Source organism: Marmota flaviventris, chromosome 13 (genome assembly GCF_047511675.1).
Source record: "Marmota flaviventris isolate mMarFla1 chromosome 13, mMarFla1.hap1, whole genome shotgun sequence".
In the NCBI taxonomy this organism is placed as follows: Eukaryota; Metazoa; Chordata; class Mammalia; order Rodentia; family Sciuridae; genus Marmota; species Marmota flaviventris.
The window spans coordinates 63,492,854-63,502,013 of NC_092510.1; the positions used below are offsets into that span (position 1 = coordinate 63,492,854).

Genomic DNA, 9,160 nt, shown 5'->3' on the forward strand with positions numbered 1-9,160 from the left:
GTTTATTTATAAGGAAACTGAAGTACAAAGAAGAGATTTATTAATGACTTTTTAAGGTAGAAAAAACAGATCAAAATTAAATGAATTTCTTGGCAGCCACATTTTCTAAACTATCTTAAAACAATATTTATCCTTAATAAATATTGCACTAAATTGAATTTAATTCACTATGTTTACAATGTTAAATTTTGGTTTTGACTCTTACATATATTTTAGTTGAATCATAGAGAAAAATGAACTGCAAAGTAAAATTCCATTATTTAGCAAAATATTTCAAGACCAAATTGCTGAGAATGGGAATTAAAAATCTTTTTCTTTTAAATTTTTTATTGTTGGCTGTTCAAAACATTACATAGTTCTTGATATATCATATTTCACACTTTGATTCAAGTGGGTTATTAGCTCCCATTTTTACCCCATATACAGATTGCAGAATCACATCAGTTACACATCCATTGATTTACATGTTGCCATACTAGTGTCTGTTGTGTTCTGCTGCCTTTCCTATCCTCTACTATCCCCCCTCCCCTCCCCTCCCCTCCCTCTTCTCTCTCTGCCCCCTCTACTGACATTCATTTGTCCCCCTTGTATTATTTTTCCCTTTCCCCTCACTTCCTCTTGTATGTACTTTTGTATAACTCTGAGGGTCTCCTTCCATTTCCATGCAATTTCCCTTCTCTCTCCCTTTCCCTCCCACCTCTCATCCCTGTTTAATGTTAATCTTCTTCTCATGCTCTTCGACCCTACTCTGTTCTTAGTTACTCTCCTTATATCAAAGAAGACATTTGGCATTTGTTTTGTAGGGATTGGCTAGCTTCACTGAGCATAATCTGCTCTAATGCCATCCATTTCCCTGTAAATTCTATGATTTTGTCATTTTTTAATGCAGAGTAATACTCCATTGTGTATAAATGCCACATTTTTTTTATCCATTCATCTATTGAAGTGCATCTAGGTTGGTTCCACAGTCTTGCTATTGTGAATTGTGCTGCTATGAACATCGATGTAGCAGTGTCCCTGTAGCATGCTCTTTTTAGGTCTTTAGGGAATAGACCGAGAAGGGGAATAGCTGGGTCAAATGGTGGCTCCATTCCCAGCTTTCCAAGAAATCTCCATACTGCTTTCCAAATTGGCTGCACCAATTTGCAGTCCCACCAGCAATGTACAAGTGTACCCTTTTCCCCACATCCTCGCCAGCACTTGTTGTTGTTTAACTTCATAATGGCTGCCAATCTAACTTGAGTGAGATGGTATCTTAGGGTGGTTTTGATTTGCATTTCTCTGACTGCTAGAAATGGTGAGCATTTTTTCATGTACTTGTTGATTGATTGTATGTCCTCCTCTGAGAAGTGTCTGTTCAGGTCCTTGGCCCATTTGTTGATTGGGTTATTTGTTATCTTATTGTCTAATTTTTTGAGTTCTTTGTATACTCTGGATATTAGGGCTCTATCTGAAGTGTGAGGAGTAAGATTTGTTCCCAGGATGTAGGCTCCCTATTTACCTCTCTTATTGTTTCTTTTGCTGAGAAAAAACTTTTTAGTTTGAGTAAGTCCCATTTGTTGATTCTAGTTATTAACTTTTGTGCTATGGGTGTCCTATTGAGGAATTTGGAGCCCGACCCCACAGTATGTAGATCGTAGCCAACTTTTTCTTCTATCAGACGCCGTGTCTCTGATTTGATATCAAGATCCTTGATCCATTTTGAGTTGACTTTTGTGCATGGCGAGAGAAAGGGATTCAGTTTCATTTTGTTGCATATGGATTTCCAGTTTTCCCAGCACCATTTGTTGAAGATGCTATCCTTCCTCCATTGCATGCTTTTAGCCCCTTTATCAAATATAAGATAGTTGTAGTTTTGTGGATTGGTTTCTGTGTCCTCTATTCTGTACCATTGGTCCACCCGCCTGTTTTGGTACCAGTACCATGCTGTTTTTGTTACTATTGCTCTGTAGTATAGTTTGAAGTCTGGTATCGCTATACCGCCTGATTCACACTTCCTGCTTAGCATTGTTTTTGCTATTCTGGGTCTTTTATTTTTCTATATGAATTTCATGATTGCTTTCTCTATTTCTACAAGAAATGCTGTTGGGATTTTGATTGGCATTGCATTAAACCTATAGAGAGCTTTTGGTAATATCACCATTTTGATGATGTTCTGCCTATCCATGAACAGGGTATATTTTTCCATCTTCTAAGATCTTCTTCTCTTTCTCTGTTTAGGGTTCTGTAGTTTTCATTGTATAAGTCTTTTACCTCTTTTGTTAGGTTGATTCCCAAGTATTTTATTTTTTTTTGAAGATATTGTGAATGGAGTGGTTGTCCTCATTTCCATTTCAGAGGATTTGTCGCTGATATACAGGAATGCCTTTGATTTATGCGTGTTGATTTTGTATCCTGCCACTTTGCTGAATTCATTTATTAGCTCTAATAGTTTCTTTGTAGACCCTTTTGGGTCTGCTAGGTATAGAATCATGTCATCTGCAAATAGTGATAATTTAAGTTCTTCTTTTCCTATTTTGATGCCTTTAATTTCTTTCGTCTGTCTAATTGCTCTGGCCAGTGTTTCGAGAACTATGTTGAACAGAAGTGGTGAGAGAGGGCATCCTTGTCTTGTTCCAGATTTTAGAGGGAATGCCTTCAATTTTTCTCCATTCAGAATGATGCTAGCCTGAGGCTTAGCATAGATTGCTTTTACAATATTGAGGTATGTTCCTGTTATCCCTAGTTTTTCTAGAGTTTTGAGCATAAAGGGATGCTGTACTTTGTCGAATGCTTTTTCCGCATCTATCGAGATGATCATATGGTTCTTATTTTTAAGTCTATTGATGTGGTGAATAACATTTATTGATTTCCGTATATTGAACCATCCTTGCATCCCAGGGATGAATCCTACTTGATCATGGTGCACAATTTTTTTGATATGTTTTTGTATCCGATTCGCCAGAATTTTATTGAGGATTTTTGCATCTAGGTTCATTAGAGATATTGGTCTGTAGTTTTCTTTCTTTGAAGTGTCTTTGTCTGGTTTAGGTATCAGGGTGATGTTGGCCTCATAGAATGAATTTGGAAGTTCTCCCTCTTTTTCTATTTCCTGAAGTAGCTTGAAAAGTATTGGTATTAGTTCCTCTTTAATGGTTTTGTAAAACTCTGCTGTATACCCATCCGGTCCTAGGCTTTTCTTAGTTGGTAGTCTTTTTATGGTTTCTTCTATTTCCTCAATTGATATTGGTCTGTTTTGGTTGTCTATATCCTCCTGACTCAATCTGGGCAGATCATATGACTTAAGAAATTTATCGATGCCTTCACTATCTTCTAATTTATTGGAGTATAAGGATTCAAAATAATTTTTGATTATCTTCTGTATATCTGAAGTGTCTGTTGTGATATTGCCTTTTTCATCCCGTATGCTAGTAATTTGAGTTCTCTCTCTTCTTCTCTTCGCTAGCATGGCTAAGGGTCTGTCGATTTTGTTTATTTTTTCAAAGAACCAACTTTTAGTTTTGTCAATTTTTTCAATTGTTTCTTTTGTTTCGATTTCATTAATTTCAGCTCTGATTTTAATTATGTCTTGCCTTCTACTTCTTTTGCTGTTGTTTTGCTCTTCTTTTTCTAGGGTTTTGAGATGAAGTATGAGATCATTTATTTGTTGGTTTTTTCTTTTTTTAAGGAATGAACTCCAAGCAATGAATTTTCCTCTTAGAACTGCTTTCAATGTGTCCCATAGATTCCGATATGTTGTGTCTGTGTTTTCATTAATCTCTAAGAATTTTTTAATTTCCTCCTTGATGTCTTCTATAACCCATTGATCATTCAGTAACCTATTGTTCATTCTCCAAGTGATGTATGCTTTTTCCTTCCTTCTTTTATCGTTGATTTTCAGTTTCATTCCATTATGATCAGATAGGATGCATGGTATTATCTCTACTCCTTTATATTGTCTAAGAGTTGCCCTGTGACATAATATATGATCTATTTTTGAGAAGGATCCATGTGCTGCTGAGAAAAAAGTGTAACTGCTTGATGTTGGGTGGTATATTCTATATATGTCAACTAAATCTAGGTTATTAATTGTGTTATTGAGTTCTATAGTTTCCTTATTCAACTTTTATTTGGAAGATCTGTCCAGTGGCGAGAGAGGTGTGTTGAAGTCTCCCATGATTATTGTATGGTGGTCTATTAGACTCTTGAACTTGAGAAGAGTTTGTTTGATGAACATAGCTGCACCATTGTTTGGGGCATATATATTTATGATTGTTATGTCTTGTTGTTGTATGGTTCCCTTAAGCAGTATGTAGTGTCCCTCTTTATCCCTTTTGATTAATTTTGGCTTGAAATCTATTTTATTTGATATGAGTATGGACACTCCTGCTTGTTTCCGAAGTCCATATGAGTGATATGATTTTTCCCAACCTTTCACCTTCAGCCTATGTATGTCTTTTCCTATCAAATGCGTCTCCTGTAGGCAGCATATTGTTGGGTCTTGTTTTGTGATCCATTCTACTAGCCTGTGTCTCTTCATTGGTGAGTTTAAGCCATTAACATTTAGGGTTATTATTGAGATATGGGTTGTTCTTCCAGGCATATTTGTTTATTTATGTTACTAAACATGGTTTGTTTTCCTCTTTGATTATTTTTCCCCCCTTTACTGTCCTACCTCCCCCTGTTGGTTTTCATTGTTATTTTCCATTTCCTCTTCCTGTAATGTTTTGCCAAGGATGTTTTGAAGAGATGGTTTTCTAGCTGCAAATTCTTTTAACTTTTGTTTATCGTGGAAGGTTTTAATTTCATCTTCCATCCTGAAGCTTAATTTCGCTGGAAACACAATTCTTGGTTGGAACCCATTTTCTTTCAGTGTTTGAAATATGTTATTCCAGGATCTTCTAGCTTTCAGAGTCTGTGTTGAAAGATCAGCTGTTATCCTGATTGGCTTACCCAAAGTCTCCCTCGCAGGCACGGGCGGCGGCTCTGCCCCTCCTCCAATTGGGGCAATGTGCCTACCACGCCGACAGGCCGCTGGGCCTGCTCTGTGGGTAGTCACAGTTCCGTCTACCTTGCAGGCGCAGGGGGAGGGGGCGGCTCTGCCTCTCAGCAGGCCGCTGCTTCTCTTCTGCTGGTGGGTCGCAGGCCCACCTACCTTGCAGGAGTGATTGGAAGCTCTGCCCCTCCGCGGGCCACTGGGCCTTTTCTGTTGGTGGTCACAGTTCCGCCTACCTGGCAGGCACGGGGGGTGAGGGGCGGCTCTGCCCCTCAGCAGGCCGCTGGGCCTGCTCTGTGGGTGGTCACAGTTCCGTCTACCTTGCCTGCGCAAGGGGGGGGGGGCTCTGCCTCTCAGCAGGCTGCTGCTCCTCTTCTCGAATTAAAAATCTTTAAGAGAATTTAGAAACCAAAAACCTATTAAGCTGCTCATGCAATTATTTAAAAGTATATTTCAGAAAGAACTAAGAAGGTGTTTCCATTTTCAGTTTTTTCATTTGTTTAAAAAAATAATTTCTTATGCACTTAGAAATTATATTATGTTTTTATGTGACTTTATAAGCTACAGAAAACATAAAAACATAGTTCTCTTCAATTTAAATCTAAAATTTAAGTGCTGGAATTATTGGCTGTTTCCAAGATATACAAAATATTAAGATTTTGTAATAATAGTAGCCAGATAAAAATCTAATTCCTTTCAATTATAATTTTACTTTTTGTTTTCAACTCCTTAAAATTAAATTCTAAAGTTTAATTTATTTTCCACATTTACAAAATCACAGTGGTAGTAATCTTAGACCAAAAAAATGTCCATTTCAAAAGCTGCTCTTATTAATTTCTATTTACTTAAATGTGTACTTACGAATCATTGCCATGAGAAAATAAAATTCCACATTTAATGTAGATTTTCACAATGGGTTAATTTTATTTCTGGAATGTCATATCATGAGTTCAATAAAAACATACTCCCTCAACAAAATTATGAGCAAAATCATTAAAGTCTCACATCCCAGAATTCTGGAAATTAATTAAGGAAACGGAACATACTAAAAATCCATAATAAGCTGTGAAGCCTCAGTAAAGTTAGCAAGATCTGAAATGCTTTGACATGTGACTAATATCATGCCTCCTCCCTCTGCAGCTTAGTGGTGACATAGTCAAAAACCTGAAACCTTGAATCATACTAAGAGGATGGACTTAGCTGAGGTAAAAGCACCCTGCTGAGTTAATATTCTGGTTTTTTTGTGTGTGTGTGTTTTTTTTGTTTGTTTGTTTTGTCCAGTCTTGAGGTTTCATGTATAATCTCCAGTCTAACAATATATGGATATATGCTTTGATTCAGATTCAGTTCAACAGAAACAGCCCTGCCCTAGGACATCATTGAAACAATAACAACATGCTGGCAGCATTGATGTTGCCTATGATTGTGATTTCAGTTTCAGCAAACAAGAACCTGGAGAACTAGACCACCCTTAGGGACTCCAAAAAACTATGACCTTTTCCTGGAGATCTAACAAAATGCCACATGCCTAAGAAAGCCTTGGAAAAGGAGAGGGCCCTATTCAATCACCATGGCTGATCCTGAAGCCCTAAGCAGAGGAAATTAAAGCTAAGGCTGTTTTGCAAGCTTCCTGAAGTCTAAATATGAAGATCCTCTTGACTAAAAGCATAGGACAAACAGGTGAGGAATTTAGAAAAATCTTCTGACAATCTCTCTGCTGATGCAGAGGTGACAATGAGGGACTCAGGCTTAAAAATAAACACAAACTTAAAAAAATAATAATAAAATGCTAGCAAATAATTCAATGCACACATAGTATGGGAATAAAGAATCTAGAAAATTAGCCCAGGAAAGCTGCTGAACAAATCACTAGAAACAAGACAAACAAGATCAATGACTAATTTAAAAAGAAGAAAACAAAGACAGATTTTCAGTAAGATGACATTGTTATCAGATATGCTACAATATGGTACCTACAATGTTCAGTTTTTAAAAACAAATTATAAGAAGTGTAAAGACATAGTAAAATATTCTAAAAACACAGAGGGGTGAAAAGCAGCTAATAGAAAATATCCCAAAGCAGATTGCTATTATGGTATTCCTTTTCTTGGAAATATTTCAACTATCCTACTAAAACAGGCATGCTGATCAGTTTTTATTTTGCCTTTAGGAGGTTAAAATCATGACAGATTGACAAAACAACAGTTTTGAGATCACAGATGAATTAAAATGTGTAATTTGAAACTAAGTCAATAGAAATTATCAAGTTTGAGAAGCAGAACAAAATATGAGCAGAGTCCCAGAGAATTGTGGCTTCATATCAAGTGCACCTGTATACACACAGAATGTCAGAGAAAAGGATGGGGAAATAACTGAAACATAATCATCAACTCTTCCAAATTAGATGAACAATATCAATCTTCATATTCAATAAGCCCCGCAAAATTATTTAAGTCGGAGAAAAGAACTTTCATTTAAGTTTTTTGGAACGATTAAAAACTGAATTTCCATCAAAAACCATGGAGACTAGAAGATGATGGGATAACACAGTTGAAGTTTTAGAATACTGTAAACTGAGAATTCTATATCCAGCTAAACTCGCCTTCAATGATTAAGGGAAAAAAAACTGAAAGAATTCCTTGTTTGCAGACCTGCTTTGCAGGAAAGGTAAAAGGTAGTTTTTCAGGCTGAAATAAATAACAAACAAACAAGAAAAAAACTGCATAATAACTCAAATTCATAACAAGAAATAAATCACATCCATGGGCAAAAAAAACCCCAAAACCCCAAATACATAAAATGGAACTGTTCTGTTTGGGGAGCCCTAACATGTTTTTGCATGAGAAAGAGGGATCTCATGTCAGAATTTAAAATTATTGCAATTTTAAAAATACAGAAATTATACCATTAAAGTAATAACATAGGCAAATATCAAAGTCAGTGTAATACATTTTTATTTGTATTTTTTAATTATCCTATTTGAAAAAAACAACAGCAAAAGCAATAAGTATGAAACTGTACTGAAAGGATTATAATGTAAAGAACATATAGTTTGTACATAAGTAGTATAAAACAAAGGAAAACAGATATAGGGCAACACGATTTTGTGTACTACCTAACTTTGGTGTTAGACTATTTTAGATTTTCTGAAATTACAATGCTTTTTCTTAAGAAACACTAAGAAAATAGTAAAAATGTGAATGAATTTTTCATGGGCCCAAAGCCCATGAAGTAACTAAAATGATATATAGAAAAACATCTATTTAACAGGAAAGAAAGTGGTACTAGAGGAAAAAAAAGATAAAAAGCATAATAAATATGGTAAACAGAAAAATAGATCTAAACTCCACCATGTCCAATCAAAAAGAATACATTTAAAAAAATTATAATTACACTTTATGATGGCTACAAGACATTCTTGTTATTCAAATAAGAAAGGGTTAAAAGTAAAATGGGGAAGAAAGTACATCACACAATTACTAAACTATAGAGCTATAGTGTCTATACTAACATCAGTCAAAATTGATGTAAATAAAAAATGTTACTATTGACGAGGTCCATAATTCTGAAATGATAAATGGATCAATATATTTGGAAGATAGAACAATTGTAAATTATTCATCAAAGTCCCAAAACTCTGTCAGCAAAACCTGATAGAACTGATGGAAAGAGAGACAATTGGATAAAACTATCTGGAGGCCTCAATACTCATTTTCAATAGTAGATGGAATAAGTACGCAGAAGATCAACACAGAAATAGAAGACTTTAATGAATATGGTGGGTCATTCTCCAGAAGATAAAAGACTCTCACACACCCATATTTGTTTCTGATGAGGAGACTGTAAATAGCTGTGTGCAAAAAGTGAGCATAAAAAAAAAAAAAAAAAAAAACTTTTCTGGATGTATGTTTTCTTTTTTTTTCATTTTCTTCTTTGTTTATTCTACTGGTTTTTTTTTTTGTTATTTTCAATTATTTCGTGTGACTTTGCTATAAATGTAGGAAATTGAAAATTTCATTATTTATTTCAAGTCTCCTCTTTTTCTTTTTTTCCTCTGACGGTATTAACCATAAAGAAATAGCTCATTTTTTTATAGTTAAATTTATCAACATTTTCATTTAAGGGGTCTGGCTTAAATTTGTCTATCTAGCCATTTCTCCCAGGTTCACAGGTAATTAACTGCCT

At 35.3% G+C, this 9,160-nt stretch overlaps 1 non-coding gene across 1 annotated transcript; it reads left to right on the forward strand.

Moving 5' to 3' along the window:
- The first annotated feature begins 7,051 nt into the window (after positions 1-7,051).
- LOC114082030 (small nucleolar RNA SNORA69) lies at positions 7,052-7,179 on the forward strand. The gene has a single exon (XR_003580897.1). It is a non-coding gene; the product is annotated as a small nucleolar RNA SNORA69 (small nucleolar RNA).
- Positions 7,180-9,160: the final 1,981 nt, after the last annotated feature.